The following is a 16,695-nucleotide window of genomic DNA, read 5'->3' on the forward strand; positions in this document are numbered from 1 at the left end:
CTCTGCATTCTTGATAATTAGGCAGTCCAGATAGGAAGAAAAAAATCATTTTGCCTGCATCTGGAAATCTTGAGATGGCCAATGAATTAATGCCATAACAAACAGAATTTAGTACCCAGATTAATCCCACATTTTAATTAGCTCTGGCAATGTCCACCATGGCCACTCGAGTAAAATCTTACACACAATGATTTCAGAAGAACAAGACAGTAGATAAAATTTCCAGGCAGTAATCACAGAGAGAGAATGCCGCGAACTAGCAGCATTCACATTTTTAAACCTTTCATAGAACAGCAATTGCAGATAATGCTTGTTAACACACTGCTGCATCTTAACATGTATGCATCTCCAGTGCTGGGACAGGCTGCCTGTCTCTTTCTGGACGTGATCCAGATGAAAGCACCCATTTCTGCTGAGCTAAATTTGAACTGTAAGACAGCGCAATATCTCTGCAGTGTGCCAGTGTACTTTACGCAGGGCCTAAGCAGTACAAAAGGGCAGTACGAATGGACAAAATCTCCCATGTCTCCTGCTGCATATTCCTATTGGCCCATACAACAGTTACAAGTTGTAGTGCGACGCTGTGAAAGCAAACAGATATTGCAAGTGGTCTTGTGTCTGTGCTCCATGTACCTCTGGAGCTTTCAGTCCTTCATTTCCAGTCAAAGACACTGTAACATACTTGATCTGCCTAGCCAGCTTGGAATAAATTGTCTGTAGGTCTGTGAGAAGGAAGTATCTATCTGCTTTTATTCTCTCTGTGCAATACAGAGAAGCAAATGGAAACAGAAATTCACAGCTTCATAAACAACAACAAAACTGTGAGTGGGAGGAGTATCAGAAATAAGTATTAGAATGGTGCTTCTTTTGCACTCTTGCTAGACCTTCATCTTGTTCTGCTCCATCCCACCTCCTCTCTGCCCTACCTCGCTTTCTCTGTCTCTGTATCTTCTCAAGTTTTCTGCTTTTCAAGGAGTACCCAGCAGACTGCAAATATTCCACAATAAATTCAAAAGTGCATGGAAAGAACTTTAGAAACTGTTCATGTGCTGTTGGACTGTCAGTCCAGCATCCACTGAACTGAAGCACAGCTATGGAGTCTACTGGGTAGCCTTGCCTAGACCTCAGATAATATTATTGTAAAGTACTTTTCTTTGGAATGATTCATAATATCAAAAAATAATAATAATATTAGGTAGATTACTCTCTAAGAGACCTTTAACCTTATTCCCAAAAATGAGTTCACTGGGCTGTGCTAGAAATAGACTTCAGATATATTTATAAATGTGTACTCAAATTTCCCCACCCCCATCTTGTGAACCAAAATAAACTTTCCAACAAAAAAGACATCTTTGCTGGGTGCCAGGTTGCATTGCTTGCTTCTATGGATATGAGGAATTATTTAAACAACCACACAGATCTTATTTATTTATTTGTTTCCTCTTCCCCACTGACAAATAGACCCCGGGGATTGATTTCTTCACAGGAGAGAATCTGCTGAAGCTACACGATAAAGATTTGGCAGTGAAGCTTTGTTCCTGTGATGGTTTCAACACAAGCACATTCCAGCCAGAAAGATTGTTGCGTAAGGATTGGCATATTGCTGTTGGCACTGTTGCTCAAAGCAGGGAAGAGGGGAGCCTGCCACTGCCCATAAATTACACCATGAGAAAATGACTTTCAGCCCAGCTATAAACAGACAATTACGAAAAGCTATGGATTGCCATCCTCAGGCTACCAGTGGTGCTGGGAGAATGAGTCTGTAATGAGCAGCACATAATGACAACTGTTTTGTGTATTGTAAAATACTTTAACCCTAAATTGTCTTCAGATTCAAACAAATTTAGTGCACAGAACTTAATGCAGATAAAATATGTACATGGCAGTTCTGTTATTTCTAAGTGTTCATGTGGGGAAAAAATTCTTTCCCGAAATAGGAAGATGTAACTGCTCCCATGTAGCAAAATGGTTAGCAGAAGAAAATATAAGTGTTTCTGCCTTTCCCAGAAACTAGATAGCACTGATCACTTTTAGCTGGGAGACAGCAATGGAGTGCAAGCCTTTCTCTGAAGTCAGTACTTTCAGTTCACAACTCAACAGAAGACTCTGCCTGTCCTCTCCTTGTTTTGCACTGTTGATTCTTACACATAAGATCTCTGCCACAAATATGTAAATCAGAAAAAACCTCTACTCTTCTTTTCTGACTAAAGAAGATGCATTTAGCTAATGGATACATTGATACTGTGAAAAATTTATTAAGAGTATAAGCAGACATTAAGATGAAGCAGTAAAAAGACTGTGAGAGTTTCCTTCTTCAAAAAGCAAAAATTTGACAGTAACAGGATGTGCAAATTTCAGATAGATGTGAGTTCTCCCATTTTATGGGGTACCTTTGTCTATTTAAAAGGTCCATGATGGCAGACCTACCACTGTGGTCTTCTCTACCAGAGTTCCTTGACTCTGAGAAATGTAAAAATAAACTTGTCAAGACAATATTAAGTGCTCATAGGTGTAAGCATGCAATGAACTTTAAAGCTGAAGAAAAATTAAAATACAATATTGTCAATGGAAAAGCTAGATAATTTCCCTTTTGTTCAACTCCCACATGTAAAACTGAGTTGTTTTCAAAAGAAAAGGAGTCATATAATTTAAAATATTATGAAGGTCATACAGGCTAAAATACAATAATTGCAAAAGAACCATTTGCATTAAAAAAGTAGAATCAATCCTTAATCCTTAAAGCACTACAAGAAGACAGACATAAACATATTTTAAAAATCTAATGGAACTGAGTAATAGGTTCTTTAGACTATCATGACAGAACTGTCTTTATACATTATTAATTAAGTTCCTCAGTAACCCAAGGTCTATAAATAAACTGAAAGGCAATCCACATATTTGCCAAACTTATTCCTTTGATCATGTTTTTTTTTCTCTTTTTTTTCTTCTTTTTTTTTTCTTTTCTCCAAATCATCTCTGTTTATTCTGAATAAGTATGTTTCATTGTCTGCGTATGAATTGTTCAGCAAGCAGTCTGTGTGGTCAGTCAGCTGCAAGATGAACCCCTTTTTCTACTAGATTTTGCATCCTTGTTTGCCTTACATGTATCATTGCCATTATAAATGATACATAATAAGATTACCAGCTCATGATTTCCTTTATCTGCTGGAAGACCATGGTAGTCCTGTGATAAAGTAGAAGTTGATAAAGTTAAAGTGAAGATTTTGATAAATTATAAATCAATGCCTATCAGTCTTAGGACGTAATGTAATTATTTTACTTATGAGTAAACAGTAGTTTCTCTGCCACACATCACATATCATTACGTAGGCCTTCCAAATAGTACTAATTTCTTTAAGCACAGAGAAAAAGTTAAATAGTGGCTACAGTGACATAAAAATTATTTATTCATTGAAAAATGTGGCTTCAAGGCAGAATATGAATTCCTAGTTATTTCTGGCTGAAACTGAAATGTTAAAACATGTCAAAAACATTTTTTGGGTATTTTAAACTGTTGAAGTTCTTTGGCTTTTTTAATGTTTAAGTTGCTTGTAATACAAAACAAAACAAAACAACAAAGAGACAAAACTGAGATGTGCTGAACTCACAAAGAAAAAAGTATTGCTGCTATTACCTTCATCCAAACAGCCCATCATTTTTGAGACTGGATCTCAGAACCACAACGACAACAACATGAAGAAGGTTCATCTCCTGAATATCTTGTCCTTCTTGCGCTGGCATCACCTAACAGTTATTTGGAAAAAGTAAAAAAAAAATAAAACAATAAACAGAAGCTAGAGCATCACTTCAACTGGCCTAACCAGACAGCATATACATGAACCATATGTGATCCTAGCCTAGATGCAGTCTTTTTTCTGTTTCCATGCTGTCTTCTAAGAAATTGGAAACTAACATATAAATAGAACAGTTATTTTTGTATAATAAACCAATTTTGGCTCAGAAACTCTCTGAATCACAAATCTTTAAACAGCAGAAATACTTGGGATAAACACCAGCTTTCTCCTCCTCCTCCTAAGTTCTTCTTGAAACACTCAGTAATGGTCATTCTCATACATTATTATTGGACATAATAATTCAAATTAATCTTTGATCTGATCCACTATTATACTTCTTACTTCCTTATGTTCATATAAATAATTTAATCTACAACGTTATTTGCAATACTCAGCAAAAAAAGACTATTTAATCTTAAAATCCCAGGAGATATGCTTAATATTCTTTATCACAATGTCTTGACATGCTATTAAGAAGCTCTCAAAGGTATAGTTGTCTTTATTTTATCAATGTTTTATTTCTGTAAGCTAGATGTTAAAGGATTAAAAGGGTAAGAAGGTGTTACCTAGCTTTATTTGTTTCTACCTTGCTGTAACACCAGCAGAGAAGTGCAGTTGCAAAATACACAAAATGCAATATGGACATTTGAATCCAATCTATTTGAAGAGTTCAATTAATTGAACGTACTTGCCTCTTGTGCCTGAAAGCAAAAAAATAAAATAAAATAAAATTAGACAACAGGAAGGGTTTAGAATAATTAAGATGTGATTATGACTTCTGAAATTACCTTCTAGGGTGAAGGAGAACCAAGAAGGAATTTGATTCAAATTCTAAGATAGTGCCTGACACAAGAGAGTCCATCTTAATCTTGATAAATTGACATACCATGCATATTGGGAATCGATATTTTATTCATATTCTAACTGCTATGATCCTATGAAAAAATAAAAAACACAATATTTAGACCCATGGCAGGATCACAGCCTGTGATTTCATCTCATATGCTTCATGGCCAAGAATTTCTCCACATATTATTTCTGGATAAAACCAAATTGTGCTTTAAACGATCACTTAAGTCCTCCTTAGCTCTCAGCAAGTAGAAGTCCCCCGCTCCTGCTTTAAATTGTCTTCTTTCATGCCATTTTCAGGCTATACACGGTAGTTATGTCTTTACCAGGCATCAAGGCAGAAAACGCACAATTTAAGCTGATCACAGCGATTCCATAAACTCTCTCCTTGGCATTTTGCTAGCCTGTGACAATTGGTGCTCTGCTATGCCTCGTTTCCCAGCTGTAGCCCAGAGAACTGAGTGGGCTGTTCCCCATAGGTAGAATGGTTGTGGACATTTAGATGAGGATAATTCTACCACACAGGTGTAACGTGTTGTGTCACTTGCTTCTTGCGGTGGGGGGAATAGTTATTTGATAAATTCATTTACTGATACAAATATAACCAGCTGGGTACAGTTATAAAAGTCTCTAGCAGGGTGACTACTCAGCCTGCAAGGGCTTGGAAAGTTGTGAACTGAAACACATCCCCAAAGTGGGCTAAACAGTGGGATTTCATCATGAAAGAATTACAGGCATTGTCTCTGCCTTTCACTGCCTACAGGGATATTGAACATACAGCTGGCTTTGAAATCATTACATGCCTTTAATCGCTGAAATATATCTGTGTACCTTACATGTATGTCAAGATACCCTGATATGCCACTTCAGGATGAGTTGTTGAATCTTTTATATCACACAATTTGAAAAAGTTTTTTTTTTAAAAACAAAAATCAGTATTTCTATCACCAGTTTGACACTAGCAGCTGCCAACAACAGCTGTCACTCTTACCTAATTGAGCATTTTGGAACTAAAGAGGAAGCTCTATTAGAGAAGGCTTGCAAAGTGACATTATGAAGTGACTCCAATGTTCCATTTAATTATGCCAAAGTGATAGTTTTAAAAACATTTTGCACCACCTCTTTAATGGAAAAAAAAAAAAATCTTAGCCAGTCTCAGGCTGAATAATTCTGGCATAAGAGCTAAAGTTTCTCTGATGACTCATGGAAACCATTCTCTTTGGAAACAATTCTGTTCATAACGAAAATAAGTTTATTTATATTTTTCCTCATTGGTGACTATCAGTATAATCAAGAAAGCCAGATATTTATCAAATAATTAAATATTGTTTGTTTTGATGCTTATTCTAATCAGGTCTGAAAGTTAAGGCTGCTTGGCACACTAGCCAAAAGAAATCCAATATGAAGTTTGACTTCATAGCTTATTAGTCTGAATGTAGAAGAGATCTTACTATTAAATGTGCTACATTGCTTTTCTTTCTTTTTTTTTAATACGTTGGAGTTCCAGATGTTAATCTCCTCCCTTTTTATTACTTATTTCCTGTACTACTTGCACATTACATGTTATGTAGGACAACTACACTATGCAAACCCTCCTTGGATGTGAATTTATCCAATTAGGACTCAAGCACTGCAGAAAAATCAGGAGTTTGAATGGAGACATAAGGTGTATAGATTTAGACGTAGGGGGACATGTTTGAGAGTGTCATATTTAGGTAAAGGCAATACCTCATGCTTGTGCTATGATGAAAAGAGAGTGATTACAGACTCTTACTTTATTTTTACATATGCAAAACCACACCTGCTAATAACTGCATATACATACCATTATTAAATGAAAGAAAAAACAAAAAAAAATGGTAAACATTTAGTCAGATAACTACTTTCCCAAACCAAACAGCTAGAAACATTGCGACTTGAAGCTTCAATTGACCTGCGCGTTTCTGCAATACAGACATAAAAAGTGGTCCCTCATACTCGGGATCATATTGCAGTCTTTTACAAAAGAAAAGTTGGAACTCCAAAATCTTAACCCAGCATAGCAAGTGGCAAAAGCCTATGTATAAGCATGCACAAATTGCTGTGATTTTTTTTTCTAAGCATTATCTTAGAGAGGACAATCGCCCTCAGCACACTGGATGAAGACCTACGTCTGATAGCCAAGGAAACTGAAGAGTGTTTAGGGATGTTACCAGCCACTGGAACGTGCAAGCCTGTTCCACTGAACTGTGAGAATAGTCTCTGACATGTTTGGGGCTCAGGTCAAGTAGCACTCTCCCAGACAGATCTTTGATGACTCAGCACTTACAAAGTCCTAAGAAACATTCTCAAAAGGTGGTTTTGCCACATCCTCTTAGGAAAGTGCAAGTCTTGCATAAACATGGGCTGTTTTATGCCAGCTGGTGTTTGTGCCCAGAATATTCCTGGACATGTTTCCTGTATTAGGATAGAGGTAGAAAGTGAAGATTTTAAACAGCAAGTTTTAAAAACAACTGAACATTTAATAATCTCTTTGCGAAAATAAGGGAAAACAGATGAACAAACACCAGAAGCTATTACACTTTCTTTTGTCTGAGGTGACCTTTTTTCCAGCCCAGCTGATGCAGTATGGTCCTGTTTTTTGTTGCCCAGAACCCCTGCATGAAATTCTTGTAATATTTACCTCTCAGCTTTCCAAGAAGGCTTCATCTTCTTGTTCTGGATCCACAGAACCCTGTCTATTAGGGTCACTCTCTGCTCCTGCTCTGGCATGGTGTTCCCGAACTGATCCCGTGTGGGTTTCCTACAGACAGCAGCTCTTCAAGAACTGCTCCCACATGGCTCCGTATCACGGGGTCCATCCCCCAGGAGCAAACTGCTCCAGCACGGGTCCCCCACGGGCGGCAGCTCCCCCCAGACCCCCTGCTCCTGCGTGGGCTCCTCTCCACGGGCTGCAGCTCCGGCCCGGGGCCTGCTCCTGCGGGGGCTCTCCATGGGCCGCAGCCTCCTCCAGGCCACATCCACCTGCTCCACCGGGGGCTCCTCCACGGGCTGCAGCGTGGAGATCTGCTCCGTGTGGGACCCATGGGCTGCAGGGGGACAGCCTGCTCCACCAGGGGCCTCTCCACAGGCTGCAGGCAAACTGCTGCTGCCTGCCTGGAGCACCTCCTGCCCTCCTTCTGCATTGACCTTGGGGTCTGCAGGGCTGGTTCTCACTCCTCTCTCTCTCCAAGCTGCTGTTGCCCAGCATTTTTTTCCCTTTCTTAAATATGGTGTCACAGAGGCCCAACCAGCATTGCTTATTGGCTCAGCTCTGGCCAGCAGTGGGTCCCTTTGGAGCTGGCTGAAACTGGCCCTTACCTAAAAAGGGCAGTTTATGGAGTCTTCTCATAGAGCCCACCCCTGCAGCCCCCTGCTACCAAAACCTTGCCATGTAAATACAATACAGGTAGAACTCATTTCTCTGGCTGTGTCAGAACTCAACATACCTCTGATTACCAGAGGAGGTCTGGATTAAATGAAGAGAGACTGGCCTGGCCTAAGGTAGAACAAACAAACAAAATCATCCTGAACTCACTTTTCCTCTTAGTTTGCCAACATTTGCCATTGCTGGCATGTGGTAATCCTTTCTTTTTTCTAGTCTTTTCATTTGAGGAGATGATGGTGGTTGACTGAATCCTATTTTAAGAAAAAAATATTCTAGACAGAAGCTTTTTACATACACATTGTGTATGTATTTCCGTACAATTAATAATCTTACACCTATGCAAACAAAGAATTAACTTGCATTTGCAAGATGGAGAAGTTTGTTCTAGAGAGCAGTAAGTATCTGTAAAAGGTTGGCCAACTCAAAGACACATCAAGGAAGAAACCCCATTTTTCTGGTTTAGTTATGTAATTGACACCAGTTTCAGGTTCCTACTGAAGAAATGCTCTTAAAAGATGTGCCTCGGTTTCCTGTTCAATGAAGGAAAAGCTCAGTACCTCTGAAAGCTTTCAAAATGAGATCTTGCCATATCTGAGTTTATGTGTAGAGGTTCAACTGTTTTCCCTTATCTGCACAGTTAGGATTCTATCTGGAAAATCAGGAAAAAAAAATATATTTTTTAATTTATTAAAAAAAAATAAATCAGATGAGAAATCTTGCCTTCAAATGTAACATCAGCATTTATCCTAGGTAAAGCAGATTACATGGGTCTTTTCTAGATTTATGCATTGAACGATTAGTGCTATCACCTAATACAGTATCTAAAAGCATGCTGTTTTCATTGCTGGATTTTCACAGTGCATCCTGACTGGTTTTAGATATTTTATTTTAAATTATTTTACTAGGATTCTTGCCTTTTTTTTTTTTTTTTGAGGGCGGGGGAAGGAATGTGCTACTTTTTTGCTTTTTATTGGTATTAGTAGGAGTACCTTTTCTATGAAGTTGGGGTGGAAGATGAAAGCCACCTTTCTCTACAAATACTGTTCAGGTTGAAAGATCCACATTTGGGAATATATAAAAAACTATTAAACTATTTTGTTATCATAGGAATATGCACACTAATCGGACAGAAAAATTTGATTTGCGTGTTTATTAAATGTAGCATTATATTACATGCCCTTGAATCACGCTGTGCTCTCTAATCCTTCAAGAGCAATATTCCATATTTCTTCCCGCATTTCAGCATAAACTGTCCCCTAGTCTACAGAAAGAAATATAGCAAACCTATTTCTCTTCAGGGGCATTTACTTTTATGAATCAAACCATCATGTGATGAATAACCATAAGAAAAAAAAAACATTTTCAAATTAAATATATATATATATATATATTACAAATTTTAGTAACTTGAAGACAGAGAAAATAATCAAGGAAGTATATTATATGAATTGTTTTTTTAAAAAATATATTTAAAAAAATCTTACAAGAAACAAACAAACAAACAAACAAACAAAAAAATAGTAACATCTTGGAGCTATGTTGACTGCCTACCTGTACTGACTGCAGAAGTTCGCACTACAGATTCTACTCTGAAAACCTTTATTCTACTTTAGGTCTGCAGGGAGTTTAGCACTCTAGGTCATGTAGCCTTTAGTTACGTGAAAATTTCCCCTTTCAAAAATGCAGAAGAAAAACAAATTGAATAGTGTAAAAAAGAAAGGGGAAAATATCCTTTCAATGAAGAAATAACGATAATATTTCTCTGTTTCTGCCTTTAGGTTAGATACTTTTAAATTATGGTGAATACCTCAAATTATTATGAGGGCAAACGTTATCATAGCAAGGTGTTTTTTACCTCTAAACCAGGTTTTACCTGGTCTACAGGTCTACAAACTCATATTAATTTCCAGTATGGAATTTGCTACTGTCTTGAGACTACTGTAACTTAAATACTTAAAAACCTGTACAGTGGCAAATTCATTTGCTAATATCACATAAGTTTGGGGTAAACATCCAAATGTCTTTGTAGGGAGAATCTTAAAGTCATCTGAATCAATCTGTGCAATTCTAATATTCTGCAAAAAAAGGGGGAAGTCTCAATATTTTGTTTGGGACTAAAATAGTACTCCATGTTTTTCTGCTTATACTATCCCAGACACTTAAGAGAATTTCAAATCACTTTCTGGGGCACCACCCCTGTTCTGAAATGATTTTTCATTCCATGTGTGGAATGAAAACAAGAGCTCTTAAGTGACAATCGTTTTAGGTTCAATACTAGGAATTTTCCCTTTCTTCCATTCTCTATCTTTCTGCCTTTCTGAAAGTTAGGACACCAAAATTTTGGAAAACTCAACTGATTTGGCCATATTATCTCCCTCTTTCTTTCTGAGTTTTTCAAAGGAACTAGGAACTGGGTTAAGGGCCTGCTTGTATAAATCTGAGCTATAATTTTACTGTCTTTGTTCTTTAATACTTTGAAAAATAAATTACATGAACTCATGTCTATCTGCTATCTAGGTTGTCTGTATCACATAAAATTAACACCAGAATCAAACCACAGTACAGTAATTTCAAACACAAGAGGTCTGTGAAATATACTTACTCTTATTCAGCTGAGTGTGGTAAAATTTCTAGGTGAAGATGGAGGTGCAAGCTCTGAAACACCAAGTTTGGAGGAATAAGGGTGATAAAACTCATAAATTCACTAAATTAAAACAATGTTCATGTTCTCTGGTCCAGGATAATAAATTCTTACCAAAACTCTAGATACAAGAATTATTTTTATAGATATCGAAATTTATATTCAATGATTTCTCTCAAAACACAAATATTCTCCTCTTAAAATGTCTAAGTATGATAAGGACCATCTCACCAATTCAATTAAACCTTTCTCTTTTGAAGTTTTTAAAAGTTTTCTTAGAATCGTTCAGGTTGGAAAAGACCTCAAAGATCATCTAGTCCAACCTTTAAACTAGTAGTAAAGTCCATCAGTAAACCAAGCTACTAAGTTCCAAATCTACACATTTCTTGAAAACCTCCAGGGATGGTGACTCAACCACTTCCCTGGGCATCCTATTCCAATGCTGCACAACCCTTTCAGTAAAGAAATTTTTCCTAATATCCAAACTAAACCTCCACTGGCACAACTTGAGGCCATTTCCCCTCATTTTATCACTTGGTGCTTGGGAGAAGAGCCAAATCCCCACCTCACTAAAGCCTCTTTTAAGACAATTGTAGAGTACAATAAGGTCTCCCCTGAGCCTCCTTTTCTCAAGGCTAAACAACCTTAATTCAGATCACCTCAAGCAACAGGAATAGACAAATGCTGGCATGAATGATTTTTACTTCACCTACATACCCAGGGATGCAATCATGAATAATGTGCATCAGTTCCACAGCAAAGATAGAAAAAATAATTCCTGCTATGTTCATCATAATCTAAACAGTATTACCTTAGTCTGGTCTAAAATGAGTTTCACTTATCTCATTCAAATGCTATAGAAGTCCAACAACACTTTTGTTTTCTCTTGTTTTTCTCTTGTTAATTTCATTTAAGTTAGAGGTGGAAGTGAATCAAATTGGAACAAATCAGGACTGACAAACAAAAAAAGATTTTTTTTTCTTGGAGTAGTAATTGGACTAAAACTTACTGGATGGAACAAAAGTGTCCTAGACCATAATAAATATTTACCTAGATCCCTGGAGAGACAAGAACCCCACAGAATATTTCTGAGCATTTATTCCCGATAAAAATACAAATTCCTTTACTATTACCTCTTGGGGTTCTCAACCAGACCAATACCTTTAAGAATGTCCTGTGTTTCAACATCACTCTAAAGTATTCACTCTGTTCCAATATCACTATTAAATAATAAGAAAAGTCAGAATTGAATCCTGATTATTTTCTGATGATGGATAAAAGTGGACTAAATGCCTCTGGCATGGTTTCTAAGCTGGTCACAAAATCATGAAATAATTTGCCTATGTATAATAAATTCTGAGAACTCCAGAAGAATTACCTTGACTTGCTCATCTAAAGTCACTCTAAAAATAAGCAAAAGATGAAAAATGAAACAAGGTCAATATACCATCAACGTGATTCTTTTTTTCAGTTCTGTTCTCAAATTTTCAGTTTATGACACCATTACCTAGGTTGTCTGAATAAATTCAAAATCTATTAGTTCTGTTGTTATTCAGCAAGAAGTTGTTTTCCTTGACTTTAGCTAGGCTTTTAACATAGTACCCCTTAATATTCCTGTAGATAAATTGGTGAGATATAAACAGGATATGTGGACTATAAGGTAGGAAAACTAGCTGGACTACATGAGATATGGGGAGAGAGTGAGAGTTTGGGGTTTGTTCAGTCTAAGCAAGAAAAGGCTAAGGAGTGATCATATTGCTGTCTGTAGCTGCTTAAACAAAGGTAGTAGAGTATAGTATTTTCTCAGAGATATGCAACGATGGAACAAGATGTCCCAGACACTAGCTGGAATATTATAAGTTGCAATTAGATATAAGGAATTTTTAAAATGTATTTTGCCATAAGGATGGTCAAACATAGGAACAGGCTTTCCAGACATTGTGATATCTCCATTCTCGGAGACTTTCAAAATTCAGATGGATTTGAACAACCTGTTCTAATTGATCCTGCCGTGAACAGGACATGGGACCTACAGAGGTCCTACTGAAGTTAATTTATTTTATGAATCTATGATGTTATACTGTGTGTCAAAGATAAAAGGAGAGGTTTCAACTCAGCTAACGTTAAGGTACCATTGCAGACAATTCAGAGGAATATTCATTTTTAGTTCATCTACTTCAGCTGTCTACTTTGGGATGAAAAGAAGCATGTCAGTGCAGTCCTAGTTTTCTCTGTTGCCTATGAAGGGAAACCAGGGTGCCTAGATCAGACTTGCAGATCAGCCACAGACAGCACATCAAGAATAAGGAGACACTGATGTAAACAAGCAATACATGAAATATGATTTTGAGAAGTATGCATGAAGATTCAATGCTCGCCATAAAGTATTTTTCAATCTCTTGCTATGGTACTCAGAGATGCTGTTTTACTTAGGTTGCAGATCTTAGACATGATGGAGATTTATTCTGCTTCACTTGTAAATCGGTATTGTAACTCCAAATTTAGCAATTTTTCACTTTTTTTTTTTTAACATTGAATACAAATTTAATTAGTTAATTGCAAAACTGAAAAAGTTTGGGGGTGTATGGTTCAGCACTGACAAATTTATATTTTTCTAGCCTACATCATTTATATCAAAAGCCTCCTAGCCTACTTTTTATCAAAATAACATTATTGTATGCCACGTTACTGGTGGATGGATCTAAGCATCATATTGTTATTGCTTATCTGAAGCATGATTGTCTAGCCTGGAATAAAAATTTGGCAAATAATTTAAGTAAATGAAAAACTGAAAACAGGAAAAAACAGGTCTGTGTAAGATAGTTTGATAAATCATGGTGGGATGTGCAATCCATAAACAGGGTTGAGAATTATTATTACAGTATCTCAATTTACTAAGACTTGTCCACAACATAAAAATATGAAAATTTTCTTCATCATTTAAAAGACTTTTTTTTTAAAAAAAAAACTATTTTACTGGTTTTGTTACAAAACAAAATGTATCACTTTGCATGTTAATAAGGTTTCTCTAAAAATTAACATTTTAACATCTTTTATCTTTGAAAGGCTGCACAATTTCTCATGTCTCATACTCACAATTAAATTCTGCTGGATATCCAATTTTACTTGCCTGTGTTGTTGAAACACCAAAGAGTTGTCTAAGCTGGAAATGTTAAGTCTTTACATTGTTTTTTGTTGACAGTAAAATATTAATTAATTTTAAACATAGCAACAAAGCAACACAGTTACTGTCATTGTAATTATGATTGCCTGGTAATGGTATGCTTCTCAATGATAACGAGAATCAATCAAATAATTAGTACTTTGTGCTGCTGCCCAAGTATTTTTTTTTTTTATTGTAATTTTCATTTCCAGGTGGTGATTACCTGTTAGGTGAAGGCATGTGCATGAAATACTCTTCTACCCCATAAATTTTCAATATACAGTCTGAGACCTACAGCAACCTGTGATTAATCACTTACTAATTGGATCATTCCTTCACTGACAATAAGTTACATGCTGCATACAAGGCACTCAACTCCACTGTCTACCAGATTGTTGTTCTAGAAACGCAGCATATTTTGTAGTAGGAGAATCATCATAACTATAACAAAAATGTTGTTCTTTATTCAAATGCAAAATGCACTTGATTTCACCATATTACCTCCCATAGTTTTGCCTGCTAGGGAAACAAAAACAAAAACAAAAACAAACAAACAAAACAAACCACAATTGCAAGCAAATGTTTTCTTTAAAACCCTAATTCTCCTCCTAGACAAACTTGCAGAGCTTCCACTGATTTTAATGATACTGAAATACACTGAAATGTAGGCTGGATAGAATTTAACCTACACATATATGTTACTCGATTCATAGCATGCTGAGAATGACATCTGCTAAAAAGCTTTCAAAACATGCAGTAAAGATGAGATCAAATCCTACATGCATCTGAACCTCAAATTTGAGAATTATTATTTCTACCAGTTTCAATTTTACATACTGTGTAGAAAGAGAAGTATGGTTGTAATACTCCATGTTAACACAGCCTATGGGTTAAAGATGAGAAAACACAAATGAGTATAACAGAATCTGGAGTTGAGATAAGATTATTCTTTCTTTATTAAAAAAAGTAAAAAAAGGATTTGTATAAATTAATTTCATTATCTTAATATCTCTTTCTGTTGTAGAAGTAGTTGCATACACTGAGTATTTAGCTTCCTAGTAACTAGGTTCAACATTTAATTATTTTAAATTTTACATTTTTTTCTAATTAAAGGTGACTATCTTCCATTAAACCTTGGTTTAAACATCAGTTCTAAACAGCTGCAGGATAACAGTAGATTAAATTTTTATTTTTACTTGGCCAGATCCCAAATTCTTTATTATGGCTAAAAGTGGAAGGGCATTAAATTAACGTGGAAATATATAAATATAAATTAAAAAGCACTTACCAACAAGTATTTACTCCAGTGGAAGAGCTTATAGAAAAGAGTTTTTCTCCACTCTCAGTTGAATTTCCTTAAAAACATGCAAATATTACTTTTGATGGTTACATAGATTTAAAAAACAAATAATTGGGTGGCACAATTCATTTAGTGTCTTTAGAAGTTGCAAACCACGCCAGACATGCATGGGCTTCCATATACATAAGCATGTACAGCAACAAGAAATGTACCTGGTCCCAAATGCATGAATTGAGGACAACTGGAAAGGACTAAATGTTGTATTTAAAGACTCCGAAGTCACTCCCTCATGAGCTCATCAGTGAGGGAAAAAACATACCTCCACCAACAAGAAGAAAAACAAGAAGAATACAAAAAAAGACTAGTTCATCAATCTTTCTTGATTTCTGTTATTACAAGTCCCTAGAAACAGACCTGAAAATTGAATTTGGGGGAGGGAGGAGATGGCAAGATATTTCTGAGTAAAATCTCTGCTTAGACTATCAGCACATTCTTGCTCTGCTGAAGTCACTGAGCTGTTGCCATCCCACACTGTCACTTTGCTGGGGGTTTTGAAGCACTAAGGGAAGGGGCTAACAGAGGCAGCCAGGAGATAGGTGCTGGTGCAATTAATTGAAATGTCCAGAATTGATGAGTGCTGTCAAGAGCTCACTATAAGGATGGCTACCAGGGGAGCCTAGTAAAGTGACTGGAAGAGATCAAGGATATTACAGAATCTCAGGAAAATGGCTGGAAGCAACAAAAAACAATGGAAGAGCACAGTATGGTGTGTAAAAAAGTAGAACAATACTTGTAAACCCAATTAAGCATTCAGGAGTGATTAAAATGCCAGGGGGAATTAAAACACTGCACAGTAAATACCAGCTTCCACTTATCAGTGATCAAGATACCACTATCCTGTGAAGATAATATTAACTTATTTTGCTCTACAGTAGCATGATCCTTGCATTTCACATATACCTAATGAAAACAATAGTGGCTGGGATGTTGCTGTTTTCTTCCTGAATGAACTTTTGAAACTATAAAAATAAATCTAATAATGGGTTGAATGAGCAGCTGAGATCTCCCTGGAAAAAAAAAAAAAAAGCAATGGATATTTTGCAAAAGGAATTAAAAAGAAAATATGTGCAACTTGTAGCAATATCACAGAGAGAGGAAAAAGGGATAAGGCAAAAAGAGAGACAGGGGCAGAGAGGCAGTGAAGTTGTTTTACCAAGTAGTCTCATCCTTTGGATGACTACAGAAATAAAAACCTGTTAGTGGGTTCTACGGCAGTCTGAAGATTGATTATGTGTCCCAGTTCCCCTGTGCTTCCAGTGCTGACAATGTCTTTTTGAACTGCTGATTTCACAGTCTACAAAAGGCCTGAAGAAGGAGGCATTGGCTGCGATCTAGACGTAAGATTGAAAGGTTCAGAAACCACCTTGAGAACATGATAAATATTTCTGCTTCTCCCAGCACTTCAAAGAATTGCAGTCACTGAGGATGTAAACTTCTTGATTGATAGTAGGTAGTCCACCTTGCATAAGCCTTCACTTTGCA

The 16,695-nt window shown here is 36.5% G+C and overlaps 1 long non-coding RNA gene across 2 annotated transcripts; it reads right to left on the reverse strand.

Moving 5' to 3' along the window:
• Positions 1–1,941: 1,941 nt before the first annotated feature.
• Positions 1,942–15,395, reverse strand: LOC310880417. 2 transcript variants are annotated; one of them, XR_014571675.1, is made up of 5 exons: positions 15,142–15,395; positions 4,583–4,729; positions 4,361–4,495; positions 3,635–3,744; positions 1,942–3,184 (listed from the first exon to the last, which is right to left on the reverse strand). It is a non-coding gene; the product is annotated as an uncharacterized lncRNA (long non-coding RNA). The 2 variants fall into 2 exon arrangements; XR_014571676.1 differs by lacking the exon at positions 15,142–15,395 and adding an exon at positions 4,994–5,677.
• Between the last annotated feature and the right edge of the window lie 1,300 nt (positions 15,396–16,695).

The sequence above is a fragment of the Anser anser genome (assembly GCF_964211835.1).
Source record: "Anser anser genome assembly, chromosome: 1".
NCBI lineage: Eukaryota > Metazoa > Chordata > Aves > Anseriformes > Anatidae > Anser > Anser anser.